This window comes from Festucalex cinctus, chromosome 7 (genome assembly GCF_051991245.1).
Source record: "Festucalex cinctus isolate MCC-2025b chromosome 7, RoL_Fcin_1.0, whole genome shotgun sequence".
NCBI lineage: Eukaryota > Metazoa > Chordata > Actinopteri > Syngnathiformes > Syngnathidae > Festucalex > Festucalex cinctus.
The window spans coordinates 5,337,507-5,351,661 of NC_135417.1; the positions used below are offsets into that span (position 1 = coordinate 5,337,507).

A 14,155-nucleotide genomic window follows, 5' to 3' on the forward strand; every position below is an offset into this window, starting at 1 on the left:
TCCTTTTAGTGATCTTGTAGCTCTCATGGATGCAGCAGGAAAAAAAAAAGAAGATAAAATATAGATGCAATGAGAGTAAATCAAGTGTCCAGCCATGTTAACTGTGCACTAACAAGTTATCCCCCTCTCATTTTGTCATGCAAGTCCGGGCTACTGTGCGACTTCATGCTGTTAAAACACATCAGGATTGGACTCGGAGGCGCACAGTGATGCTCACATAAGGAACCGCCCACACATGATATGAAATTGTCTATGACTTGGTGTAAAACTGCAGGAAAGGAAGAAAAGGATGAGGATGAGCGATGGAGGAAGCAGAGATGCATACAGGCGAGACGGAGAGATGTATGGAACAACACTGCCAGAAGGGGTGTTTTTATGTTTGTAGAACAGTCAAACACTTTTTCCATGCAATTATCAAGCATGTCCTGCAGCAACACACTGGCTTGGTTAACTGGCCAAGATAGCGCTTGGTATGTAGTACACTGACAGCACAATGATTCAGTGCTACAATGTATCTCGCTAATTTCTTTTCCAGAAAGGAAAACATCCCCTTCGCTGGAAGTTGTCTGCTGTACAAACATTCATATCAATTTCATCTGTCAGTCATTACAGTACTGTGACATTTTCTGACACATTTGCCTTTGCTGTGTCTCATATTAAAGCTGTAACATCAACTCCCTGCTCTCATTAGACGATTTGTTCTGAGACACTTTCCATCGGAACTCGCCTGACACACCTGTCAGCCAAATGAAGACAGACGAACCGTGGGAAAGCCTCAATAATTGGTTTTCTTGCCTGTGAGTGAACACTTATTTTTTACTTGAATAAACTATCCCATGCATTGCATTGTTAGTAGATTGGTACATTTTTCTTTGATAATCAGGTACCTGAGAACCAGGTTTATGCTCATAATGGGCATTTTAGCGGTTTAGAATGTTCAAATAATTCAAGATAATTGGAAAATAGATGCTGCACATGCTAATTAAGTCACAAAATAGAGGGAAAAGCTACTGTGTTACTGCAGTAATGACTTGAAATAGTGACAGGAACAGTCAAAGTATGGACACGGCAGAGTAGTTGGACAATTGATAATAATTCATATGACTGTTTAATAAATATTTCTTGCACACTAGTTGTTGGAAATATATATATATATATATATATATATATATATATATATATATATATATGTAATATCATCTAAACATCACAATATGTTATCACGATATGAATGTCACAATACGATAATTATCACGATATTGTGGGGAGTTTGGTGAAATTTAAAAAAGGTCACAATATTGTAAAAAAAAATGAGCTCATACTAAAAAAAAAAAAAAAAAAAAAAAAAAAAAAAAAAAAACACAATATACTATATAGTGTTTATGTACATAACAGCAATGTATAGAAACCACCTACAATCTCTAATAACACTTAATATTGAGGCCCTTATGCACGCACACGAGCATATTACGTTCCCCTTCATCTGACAATTAGCGTAGATTTTAAAGATAGAAGGGCCAAAACATCCCTAATGAAAATTAAATTACATAAAAAAAACAACTAGCCACGAGAGGGTGCTAGAACTGCACAAATGGAGATCAACTTGACTTTTTTGACTTTCAACAGATATGCTGCTTTTAAATATTGTGGACATGACGGCGACGATATTGCAGCAGTTTTAATATCATGATATTGGACTTATCATTACATCCCTTATATATATATATATATATATATATATATATATATATATATATATATATATATATATATATATATATATATATATATATATTTACCATATTTGCCAAAGGAAACAGTAGTCAAATGGCCACCACTACACTGTAGACTTACGGTAGTTGTGTTTTCAGGCTGCTTGTGCCCCGTCGTGCTATGCAGAATGAAAGTTTCAGTGCTTTCTCTGCCTAGCGAGTAAGCCGAGTGGCACCACCTAAGCCCCGCGTCTTCTAACATTAGCGTGTGCAAAGGGAAATGCGTGTTATTGTGGCTCGGCGTCTGGCGTGGCTTTAATAATGCAGCGATTGCCATATGTAAATGATTCGAGTGAAGCCGGTCGTCACGACGGGGGAAGCAATTTGAAAGATGAAGCCGCTACAGGCGTTTTTAAGATGAACAACAAATTCGGTGCAAGAACAATATGCAGGGGTGCTAAAATATTCAGCATAGCCCGCAAACACTCTTCTCCTTGGGCTACTGTGCTCTAAAAAATGCACCAACTGGTGACAATGGCATATGTGAACTTCACACATTATATACTTGCATGAAAAACTATTATTTTCCCTTTTTGCTTAATTTAAAAACAGACTTTCCAAGAAGTGGAACAAACGCAAGAACACAAATATTTAAAGGGCACATGAGGAGAAATTCAAACGTATAAATGATAGTGTTCTTTTCTTTGCTTTACTGGGCTTTGTAATGAAGCGCAATTGCGAGCCGCTGCGATTTGACGCAAATCGCCTCCGTCAGCACTATCGGCCCCATTTCAATGTGGTTAGAGCCACTGGAAATGAGTTCCAAGCGCACGTTCCACTAGTTCTTTAAAAATGCATAGGATTAAGGAGGAATTGTTTTGCGCTGCATCAATCAAGCGCCAACGAGTGAGTAAAAGGACAGAAGGGACAAGAAAATTGGAGTGAGACAACTTCCAAAGATGGTGCATTAGCATTTTTAGAGTCTCATATGCTTACTTTCTTAAAGTAAAGCCAGCACTGTGTGGAGATCATAGATTCATCTGACAAAAACAATAACGGCGTATCAATATTGCGTCAAACAGACCAAGATGCAATACATCAGATACAACAATTTTATTGTGCATGGACTTTTATAATAAATCACAATGACTATTTGTCTTACATGTTATCCTTGTTGTCATCTGCAGGGTGCGTGCAGAGCATGCTCACATTTGTATGACTTTATGATGATATTTGATGATTAAACACAGCAATTACTACAATTTATTCAGACATCTGTGAGCAAATATTCCATTAGGAGTTTTGTGAAGGCCTTTTTGTAGAGTTAAATCAAATTATGCCCACTGAAGGACCGAGTTTCAAAGACTTCAATTTCAAATTAGCACTTACTAAGCGAATATGCCAGCAATTATGTATGACAATATTTTCAATATCAGAAGGTAGCAATTTGACATCACACTCATAAAGGGTCACAACTGTTGACAAGCAATAAATAAACCTTGTATGCATTGCAAATGACGTTTCATTTCTGAGTTGCCTTTTGCAGCATGTTTACCGTCATTATCAAGCGGCAGTGTGAAACGCCGTCCTCGCAGTTGGGCCGCAACTGGCTGAACGTGAGCAGATTACAGTCTGAAATCTCACAAGTCATCTTTTACTTCTGTCATATCATCAGTGCGATATATGGGCAAAATTTCATATCTCGATAAAGATAATTTTATTTCCTATAATGATATACTGCAGGCGGACTCATTTGCAGGGCCTATTTTAGTTCATAGTTTACTATACCCGCCAACGATATTCAAGTCAAGTCAAGTCAGGTCAGGTCAGGTCAAGTCAAGTCAAGTCAAGTCATCTTTATTTATATAGCACTATTCCTACTGCATTTGATGAAATTTACAATTGAATGTGCTAACAAGAGCACTATCAGTGTTTATTTCAACAAGTATGGGATCATAAATAGTTCAATTGGGCAAAATGACAAAAGTACCAATAGGCAAGTGTATATATAACATTTGATTTTAATACACGCTGTTAAGACAGCAAGCTCCTTAGCACTTCCTGTTAGTACTTTTATTTTGAAACCTATTCACACCACTTCCGGGAGTTTTTTTTTTTTTTTTTAATTAGATGTATTCTGGCAAAGTTTTTTTTTTCTTTTCTGTAATGCAAATCCTGTGAATGTAATCATGAAGGAGTTATGTACAATATGTCAAAACGCTCCATATTATTCTTGACTGTTGGTTTTTACTTCAGCAAGTCGAATTTTATGCAGCTATTCACTTTGTCTTCTATGTAAACCAGACTTTATTTTTATTTATTTATTTATTTTTTTAAGGCATTTACATTTAATAATGTTCTCTGTAATTGGAGTCAAATCACCTGATCCCAAACAGCTTACAGGACTTTTGAACTTATGTTTTTTTTTTTGGTTTGTTTTTTAGTAAGCCTAATTATGCACAAAATAGCTACCTGATTCCCACGACACATTTAGGAAGGTTGGGGCAAGGGCTATAGAAGAACCAATTAAATTTTAAACCAGGGTATTTTTCAACATTCTTCTTTACTCCTCAGTAAATAATTAAAAAGCAGCATTCTACTGAATATCATCCAATTTCAAGTACTACATATCCTGCTCAAGCTTTCAGGTGAGCTGGCCTATCCTGGCGTGAGTGTCAAGGTACACCTGGATTGGTTTATTGGAATATTCACCTGCTGGGACCACATCAGAAGTCGCTAGCTTAGTTTGGATTCAACGAGAGGAGAGGAGACGGTCAAGCAAGTTGGCAGTGTTCACGCCCATAACGGTGCAATTTCTCCACCCCCCCCCCCCCTTTTTTTTTTTTTTTTTTATTCCACAACACAAGTACATAGCAGGACTTGCAAGAATTTTCTGCCTGCTGTTATCCATCTATTCTTTGCCAATCTAACAAACATACCTTTTCAATATTTCATTTTCATTCACACATTTTTTAAACAGTGAGCCATCACTGCTGCAGCCACAGAATATAATTATAACATTCTGAAATGACGTTAGACTGAAAATGTCACAATGTAGATACAATCCAATAGAACACTGAATAATGAATAATGAGTCATGCATTTTGGACAATGAAATAATGTAAGTCAGTGGAAAGATTGCAATCGGGTTCACTGGGAGCAGTCCTGTGGTCACATTCTCACCTTGGGTATTGAAAATACCATTTATATTAATAACATATCTCAGTGCATTAAATCACATCACGCTATGTAATGGGAAATTTTCAATTTGTTATAGTATAGCTTGCAATAATTTCAGCGTGTTCCTTGGCAATCAATAGTGAATTTTTACCGCAACTGGCGTGAAACATCTGAATGCATTTCAACAGCGTTCGACAAGCTAATGGAAAATGTAGTGAGCTAAGCTACAAGCTGTTGTACTTTAAATGTAGCTTAACTACACTGAAGAGAAGTTTGACAAACAAAGCTACAACTAAAAACAAACACACTGACAGCTCTGTGTTACTATTTACATAACAGAATAGTTTGTACTAAACAACTAATGCATTATAGTCAAATCAATTCAACTGTAGCTATTTTACATAAACAACAAACAGTAACAGATGGGGGGAAACCATTCAGTCACATTGTTGAGCTTGAACACGTAAAAGCACATTTTTGATTGTTGTTTTTTTTTTATGCAAGGAATGGCAGTGGCGTTAACATACAAGTGACATTTTTTAAAAGAACAAAGATAGAAGACATGTGGGAAGCTGCAAGAGGAAAGTAACCAATTTCAATTTCCTTCAAACTGTGAGCACAATATTACACTGATAGCATGAATTGAATGGCAAGCTGCTGTTTGACAAGATAAAGCAAATGAGAATTCAGTCCAAAATAAAAAACAAAAATGTGCTTGCTTAATTTCTGATCCTTTGAAGCCGTATTTGTGTTCCCAGCACAAGTCTAAAGCAAAGTAGTTTAATTTTCTGCATGGGTGGAGTAGAAAAAGTTTTTTTGTGCCGTTGTGGGAGAGAACACATTGGACTCACTTGCTGACAAATAAAAACGGCTTCACTCATTACCTTTAAATTCAGCCCACAACGTCTTTGACATTACAGAAGCAAAAATCTTACATTTATAAGGAATTGCAATCATACCTCCACTGGTGGATGATGCAAAGATGTGCAAAACTTTTAAGTCACCTTTTAACTTTGCTGCTTGAAAAATGGAACAATGGAACCGTTTATTTTCCAGAATCATGACACCACCCTTCTGTTAGTCCACCTCCATGACCCAGAAAGTAGCCGCCTGCTAACTACCAAACAGATGGACAACATAATACCACGCATGCCATACATTCGAAACACAATTAGTATGCTTTTTTTTTTCTTTCTTTTTTTACAGTTGGCTTGTGCATTGCAACTTGAAGAGGTTTAGTTTATTTATATTGACAACACATTCACTGCTTCTGCGTTGAAAAATAAAAACTATTATTACTGTCAAAAAGTACATAAGAAAACAATCCACATTGATTTGCTTGAATGGGCAGCTGAAGTTGATATTCATCAAAAATGGTGGTTTAGGTTATGTTGACATAGTCGCCCCCTGCAGGATTAAAACTGCATTCACTATCACATATTTAGTTCCATTGTTTCTGACTGACCTCGTAACAAGGATAAAACGCAGTCTTCAATTATTTGGCTGGAGGAGTACACGTGAATGGACCATGGTAGATATACAGTAGATGAAAGCTTTTGAAGCCACAGAGGCTGATGTGATGAAAACCCACAATTCAAAATGTGAGCACCAGATGAGCTTTTAGGGTAAATGATAATGTGTTTTCTCCCTCACAATATCAGGAAATATTAGCCTCACAAAAGTGAGAGCCACTTTTATCGGCTTCCGCCTTTCACATTGAGTTGCCAGCCAAATAATTCTATCGTGTTTTTTTTTTTTTAATATAGTTGTTTTCCTTTTTTTCTTACTTTGCAGCAAATGTTTACACCGTCTATCCTTTGTTTATCCCATCTTTTTTTTTTTTTTGGCCACCATTCCATTTCTCACATCGTGCTCATCGTCGGAGGAAATTGTGCCAGCCTGCTGCTTTCTACCGTCATCAACAGCATCAATTTGCCTTCCTGTACTTACTTGGCAGACCTTGGGGTCGATAAAATTGTTTTGTAAACCTCTTCTTTTTACCTGCGTCTGCATTAAGGAATCCATTTAGCTTCTGAATAGCCGCGTTTTTAACAGTACAAACTGGCCTATTAAATATGGATTCTGCAAACCCACTGCAGGTCATCAAGGAGACACATAGGGACAATTCGAGTGCAATCTCCCACAACAGGCTTCCAGTGTCCAACTATGCATTTACCCAGTACTTGAAGCACTCTTGGCTAAAAATACAAAATCCAAATTCCTCCTGACTGAACGCTTGGCAAAGTGTTTGGCTGGAGGACACGGTGTCATTTAGCCCCTCTGTTCGTACTCTCAGAGGCACTACCGCAGCTCTGACCCATCTGGCTCCACCTTACCACTGGGAGCTGATTCATTCTTCCTGGCCAAAAGGAATAGCTCCTTATGACCCCGTATTGATGACCGAGGCCTCAAAAAAAAAAAAAAAAAAAAAAAAAAAAAATAGTAGTTGTGGCAGCCTAAGAAAAGTCAATATTTAAACAACAATCATCAGTCACTTCTCTACTCAATATTCAATATTGGACTTGCATATACAGTGAACCACTGTATATTCATGATTGGGTATTTGCAAATTCGGCTATTTGCAGAATTTTTAGAAAATGGAAAAAACTCATAATTGAGATTTTCAGCAATTTGGCTCCAAAAAAATTCCAAATTATTTTTTTAGGACAACTACAACATCAACTACTAATTAATTGTTTTATATAGAGCTTCTTCCATATGCAAAAATGCAAAAAACAATAAAATAGCAACAGTTTTTTGTTTTTTTTAATTCATAAAGTCTCCATGAACAAAATTGAGTTTCAGAAGAAAATCGTGTGACTTGTGATTGCTCCACTTTCTATTTGGTGTCCAAGGTCTTGCTGATTTTTGGTTCTGAATGCGAAAATGGGATTGTGCTGTTGTTCAGTGCAGAGATGGATTTTTTTTTTCTACAGTTGTGCACCACCCCATAAACCTGATAAATCCTAAACTAGTGCAGTTGAAGAAATCTGCGACAATAATAATTTAAAAAAAAAGTCATTATTGTAAATGAATAAAAAATATTGCTAAGCAGATTTTTAAATATACTGACAAATTGATTTTAGCATATTAATAATTCAAAGTTGAAGAGTGTCAAAGTGGCCCTTGAAGTCTTCGTTTTTTTCTTTCTGTATGCTGCCTCGAGAGGAAAACGTTTGGACACCCCTGGTATGCAATATGAATATACTTTGGGAGTCCAGTTTAGAGGTTACAGTGGTTAAAAATCTCCAGCTGCAACAAACGTGTTTATCTACTGTAGCCTATGATGTCATGCAGTGAATCTCGCGCTGTCGTCTTGTTAGCCTGCGGTGGGATTTAAACAGCCAGCATGAACGCAGCACTGAACTCTCTTGGCAGATAAAAACGTCTGCCCTTCACCATCGGCACTTCAATGTGCATCGAGCAGTACTTAGTTCAGGTGATGTCCTGAATATCCGCACACCATCCGCTGTTAACGAAGACTTACACTCCGCCATGTTGGTTTCTACCTGAGGCAGCTGTGCGGTCTTGACCAGAGCGCATCCCTGATTTCACGTTATGTTATCCTGACTTTCAGCTCAAATATCTTGAGAAGAGACTGGACATTAGCAACAGGCTAGCTTGCGGCTGTCATGTAGCACTAGTGTAATCGTTGAATTCCACGTTAGTCAATAAAGTCAAATTCTGAGTTGAATAAACATAATTTGTGTGTGCCTGCCAAAAGAGCTTGATCTTGTACGTTTTTAGTGCACAAGATGGCCATCACCTTCCAATGCTACATTAGCATGTAGCCTGCCTCTCTTCCCACTTCACTTTAGTTGCAATGGCTATTTCACCCACTCGAGCTTTGTGATTTAGCAAAATATTATTTGGCCTTCGTGGAGTCCCAGCGTAGCAGAAAGCTACAGTTCAAAGAGGTCCGAAAGAAGCTCAGTGAGCTTTACTCACCAGCCACCATCAATTCTCTGTCATATCTTATTTTTAAGTGCAAGCACTAAACTCAAGATACACACAACGCCAACAGGAACAACATGAACAAGAATTGGTGTTGGGAAGATGTTGCCATGCAGGGTGCTATTGCAAGACAATAGAGGCGCTTTGCTGTACTGTATTTTTAAGGGTTGTCCCATATTATTAATGTAAGGATATCCAGATACTAACTGTTGGTTGGAATTGGAGCAGAAGGATTGTAATAATCTTAGACTGTTAGATTTACTCTTTATTACAAAATCAATAAAACCACATAATTGTTTTAAAAACCCAATGATAGCCGCCACCCTGACTGGATGTACTGGCTTCTATGGATCTCACTCTGCCTCATCGATCCTTCCCTCCTTCCTCTCTTTAGTTTTTCCTCTGGTCTCTTGAGATCTCGCTAATTTGTTGGAATTTAGAGGCTTCCGGGGTTGGCGTAAGACTTTGATTTTGTAACCATGGGGAAGGCAGGAAGTGTTTGGTCGGTGCTGGATTTCACTTTGATTTATCTTTCTTTTCTCTTTATTTTTTCTGACCTTTTCTCTGGTCTCCTGACCATTTGAACCTCACGACTCTGGCAAGATTCTGAAGTACCTGGTTAAGGCGAAGGGTAATGGGATATTTACAAGGTTTTAGGTGAATTAATGAGTATAAATTTATACGTATTTGCACGCACACGCACGCACGCAAACGCACACACACACAAAAAAAAAAAAAAAAAAAAAAAAAAAGAGCAATGATGATAAGACGTTGAATCGGTAAGACTACCGAATGAACAATTCTGAGCTCTTTAAAAAAAAAAAAAAAACAAAGTAAGGATATCCAAACATCACGATAAGATATTATCATGATATGAAGGTCACAATACGATAATTATCATGATATTTTGGGAGGTAGGTGATATTAAAAGATCACAATATTGTAAAAAAAAACAAAAAAACAAAAAAAAGCTCATACTAAAAAAAGCACAATATTGTGCTTTTGTACATAACAGCAATGCATATAAACCACCTACAATCTCTAATAGGTCGCTTGCACATCGTAATGCATCATGGGAATTTTTCCTTCGGGCGCCATATTGGGTGTCCGCCGGTTCACAAGGTACACTCGCGAGTTACACGGTAGAGCTTATCAACCTGATGTCATTTTCGCAGTATTTTCACGATTTACCGGAAGATCAAAAACAACGATACAGGCAGAAGGTGTCTCTGTGTGGCGGGATTGATCCTAATTACGTCCTGACCAAGGGTGATTTTTTTTTGATGGAGAAAGCTTGCTGGCCAAATGTGACTTCTCTGGACATCTTTCACTACCTCGTGTTGACAACATGCTCCATAACACGCCAACAAATCCCCGGAGGCTTACAATTATTTTGTAAGCGGGTGGATACAGAGTGTAAACTTTAACATCGCATCAGAAGAAACGGTTGCTGTTGCACGTAAGTAAACCACATGGTGTTGGTAATTCTGCACACAAAAATGTTGATTTGTTCTCAGGCTTCCTGTTATCATTGTGTTTACATGCACAGCTGGGTTTACCTGATGTGGTTTTTCTAATAATTTTATAACAGGCAAATATGGCAGAGCGTATAAGAATAAAAAGTAACTATGCACAGCCTCCCCGTGGCTTAATTAAATTTAATGCTACCCTTTCACTAGTTACATGTTACTTAATCAACTTATTCTAAATGGTTAAGGTTAACCACTCTCAGAGGACGTATTTTTAGTTTCAGTTTCCAGTACAATAAAACGTGTTCATGGTAACTACTGAGCATACTGACAGCTTTTCTTATGATCTCACGGTTAAGGAGGCTGTCACAACACCCAATTTCTGTCTGGTGCCGGATGGCAACAATTCCCATCACTTGTCACGACAACACCAATATTATTACCAGGTATGTATGGCTTTACTTTTTGTAGTTTCTTATTTAATTCTATGTTTCATATTTTCATTACAATGTTTGTAATATTTTCAGATTCAGGCACAGATGAGTTTAACTGGACGGACTTCTGCGACTTTGTGGTGTGGACAAAGTGTGATTGAGCGAGTCCACCCAGATCGCTCGTTTTGGCCAGTTGGAAAAGCCAGAGTTTTTTCCCCCAAAATCCCCTCCTTACCTGAACTGCTCGGGAGAGCATTTACTAGATCAGCAGTGGACTTCCAGTGTTCCTGCTCAGCCGCTGTCACCTACCACTTGCTCATGTACTTAAAAGATGCGGAATAAAGTAGCTTTTTGTGCTGCAGCAGATTGTAAAATCAAATGATATCACTTGAAGTGTGCCAATCTAGACTGCCAAAAGGACAGTGGTTTTGTGACAAGTGTGAAACAAGGATTATTGGGAAAACTAACACAGTACTGGTACTTGTCTTACATTAAACAAATTTAAAAGAGAGCAACTTTTTCCTCTGTACATAGCATAATGAAAGTCATTGCGTACCCCATCAACATTACATCATACCGTCATCTCAGGATGGTAGGCACCTGTGCTAAAATAAACTACATTAATTAACAGTTCAATTTTATCCCTGAAATTACTACATCTAATCATTATTCACTTCATTTTTTGTGCTTTTAGAAATAATAAAGATTTATGCCATTACTTTAAGAGGGACCATATTGCACATTGAGTCAAATCCTGTCATTTGTCTTATGTATAGCTTTGTAAACAAACCCAACAATAGAATTTGTATAAACGCTGCCTTTATTAGCGCCAAACAAACAGTCGCATGTTGTCCTCCTCCAATGCTTTGATGCTCGCCTTCGTTTCCATCATGTCATTGGCAATCAAGTCGGTGTGGCATGAGATCCCTAAAGAAAAAAATAAAGAAAAAATCACAAAAAAATACGGTACCAGTAATAGGTTTAATATAGTAAAGTAGTATAGTTTTTTTGTCAGTGTAAAAGAAATGTACACATTTTGTTGCATTTTTTAATGTATGAACATTGCTACAGGCAAATACTTATTTCTATAAACACTTCCAAATGTCTCTAAAATATAAGGTGCGTGTACACACACAAACAAACACATACATTCACTCATGCATACAATATATCATGTAATGAATTCTGAGTGGCATACCAGAGTCAATGATGTCAGCAGTACTTGAGGGTACAGGTTACTGGAGCCATCTGGCTGCATAACTGCAACAATCTCTGCCACTTCGAGTCGTCTTTTCTTTGCTTGTCTCTCCTGTGCACGTTCATATCTTGGCACCGACTGGGCTGAGACATAGATGTTGTAACTTGGGACCCAACTTTAATGTTGGAGCCCAGTCGGGATGATTGGACAGAAAAACGGGCGCAGGGCGACCTGTTAAAATAAACAAATATATAAACAAATAAAATATGGAAAGACTGGTTATTTTGCCGCAGTAGGGTGGCCGTGAATAAGTTCTTTAGCATGATGTGTAGGCTACCGGGGGTCTGTTTACTTGCATCACCCCCTTCTGTCTCTTTTTTTTCCAAGTTTACATTTTGCCACCAAAAAACATGTTATCGGCATTAAGAGCCCAAGACTAATCAATCCAATTTCAGCAGTAAACACTTTGCACTGGCACTACTTGGGTGAAAATGTTCGATGTTAGCTTTCGGCTAACGTCCGCTAGCCAGCTTGTATTACCGAACTTACTTGCTCATGAATCCAAAACATAAGCAACTTGCCCATATATGCGCGGTCGAAACGTTATTAATCCTCATGCATTACATTAAATAAAGGTAAATAATCTTACCGCTCACAAAGTGATCACTGCACACACGAGCCCAAAGTAACGACTTCCCTCCGGAGTCCGCACTCCTCTGTCTCCAGGCCCTGGTTCCTAATTATTTTCGGAATTCGGCAGAAAGGCCGACCATTTTCCCCCTGGGCTTTGTTCGAACAGCCAACGATGCAGCAACAATGTACCATTTTAAACGCAGACAACAAACGTGATAGATACGTGTTAGACCGAATCGCTACGTAAATGGAGGCCACCCAGCATGGCGACTACGAGAAATCCGAGGCGGAAGTGACGACACGTGCAAGCGACCTATAACAATATTGAGGCACTTACTTGCTAATGCAAGCACACATTGATCGCTTCACAAGCAAATTAGGTTCCCCTTCATCTGACAATTAGCATAGATTTTAAACATAAAAGGCCAAAACATCCCTAATGAAAATTAAATTGCACTAATAAACTAGCCACTAGAGGGTGCTAGAACTGCACAAATGGAAAGCAACCTGACTTTTTTAACAGATGTGTTCCTTTTAAATATTGTGAACATGACGACGACGATATTGTGTTTGAATATCACGATATCACGATATTGCCCTTATCGTTACATCCCTAATTATTAAGGGTTCAATCATTAATATAGGCAAACATAATTAATTCCTTTTTAGTAGAGTGTCAATTATTCATCGGAATTCTCTATTGGTGGTGAGGCTCAAATAGTTTATTGTTGCAAATAATGCGTGTAGTGCACAAGTCAAGCACGCGCACACGCTTAGCTCTGATTTGCATTCCCCACATTTCAATTTATTTGGCTTCAATGCAGTTTGTGTCAAAAAGCTCACTTGCATGCTTTTTAAATAAATAAATAAATAAATAAATAATACTAAGACAAGAAGTCTAAATTTGTTTATATTGTTGCTGTAATTATACAGCATGTGACAAATTCTGCAAGTCTGTGTTTATCCTACTAATTGGAGTAGTGGTTATGTGCGCCCACGTGCGTACGTGCGCATTCAGAAATATACAAATGCAAGCAGGAATCAAAGCTTGACAAGTGACTGCTAAAAAAAAAGTTGACCATCTGTGACAAAGAAAACTCTTCCAGTTTTAGTGCAGTTCTGAACTGGTTCTCAATTAGTTGTGGCGCAATTGTACTTTTCATTGAGTTGACAGCTGTGCAGCCCAGCACCATTCACAGTGTCAGCAACAAAAGAGAAATGAATAACCACAGAAGGAACACTCATACATCTTCATACTGCTTATTAGCGTCAGCTTTCACACTCCACATGGCAAACGATGTAAAGTCTGGTTCATACCATGTCAACATAACGTGACCACTCCCCTTCTGTCAACCTTATTGTGGTAATGCCGTTGATGTTATGAAAGTGCTAATCTGTTACCTCTACCAAAGCAAGTTACACTGGTACAGTATAGTAATTGTTGTTTCTTAATTTATTAGTTGACTATAATTATGTACAGTAAAAGCAAAGTCGTATTTGGGTTGGAAAAATTGGTGACTTTCCATTTGGATATTGTCATGACCGTGTTGCCTGTGTATTATTTGGGGCCAGGGT

The 14,155-nt window shown here is 37.9% G+C and overlaps 2 long non-coding RNA genes across 2 annotated transcripts in view; both read right to left on the reverse strand.

Annotated features, from left to right (window-relative positions):
- LOC144021787 (uncharacterized) overlaps nucleotides 1-14,155 on the reverse strand; it is an 80,608-nt gene that overhangs the window by 4,049 nt on the left and 62,404 nt on the right. The window lies entirely within an intron of this gene.
- On the reverse strand, nucleotides 10,944-12,911 carry LOC144022361 (uncharacterized). Its single transcript, XR_013284307.1, has 3 exons — nucleotides 12,597-12,911; nucleotides 11,948-12,178; nucleotides 10,944-11,676 (listed from the first exon to the last, which is right to left on the reverse strand). It is a non-coding gene; the product is annotated as an uncharacterized LOC144022361 (long non-coding RNA).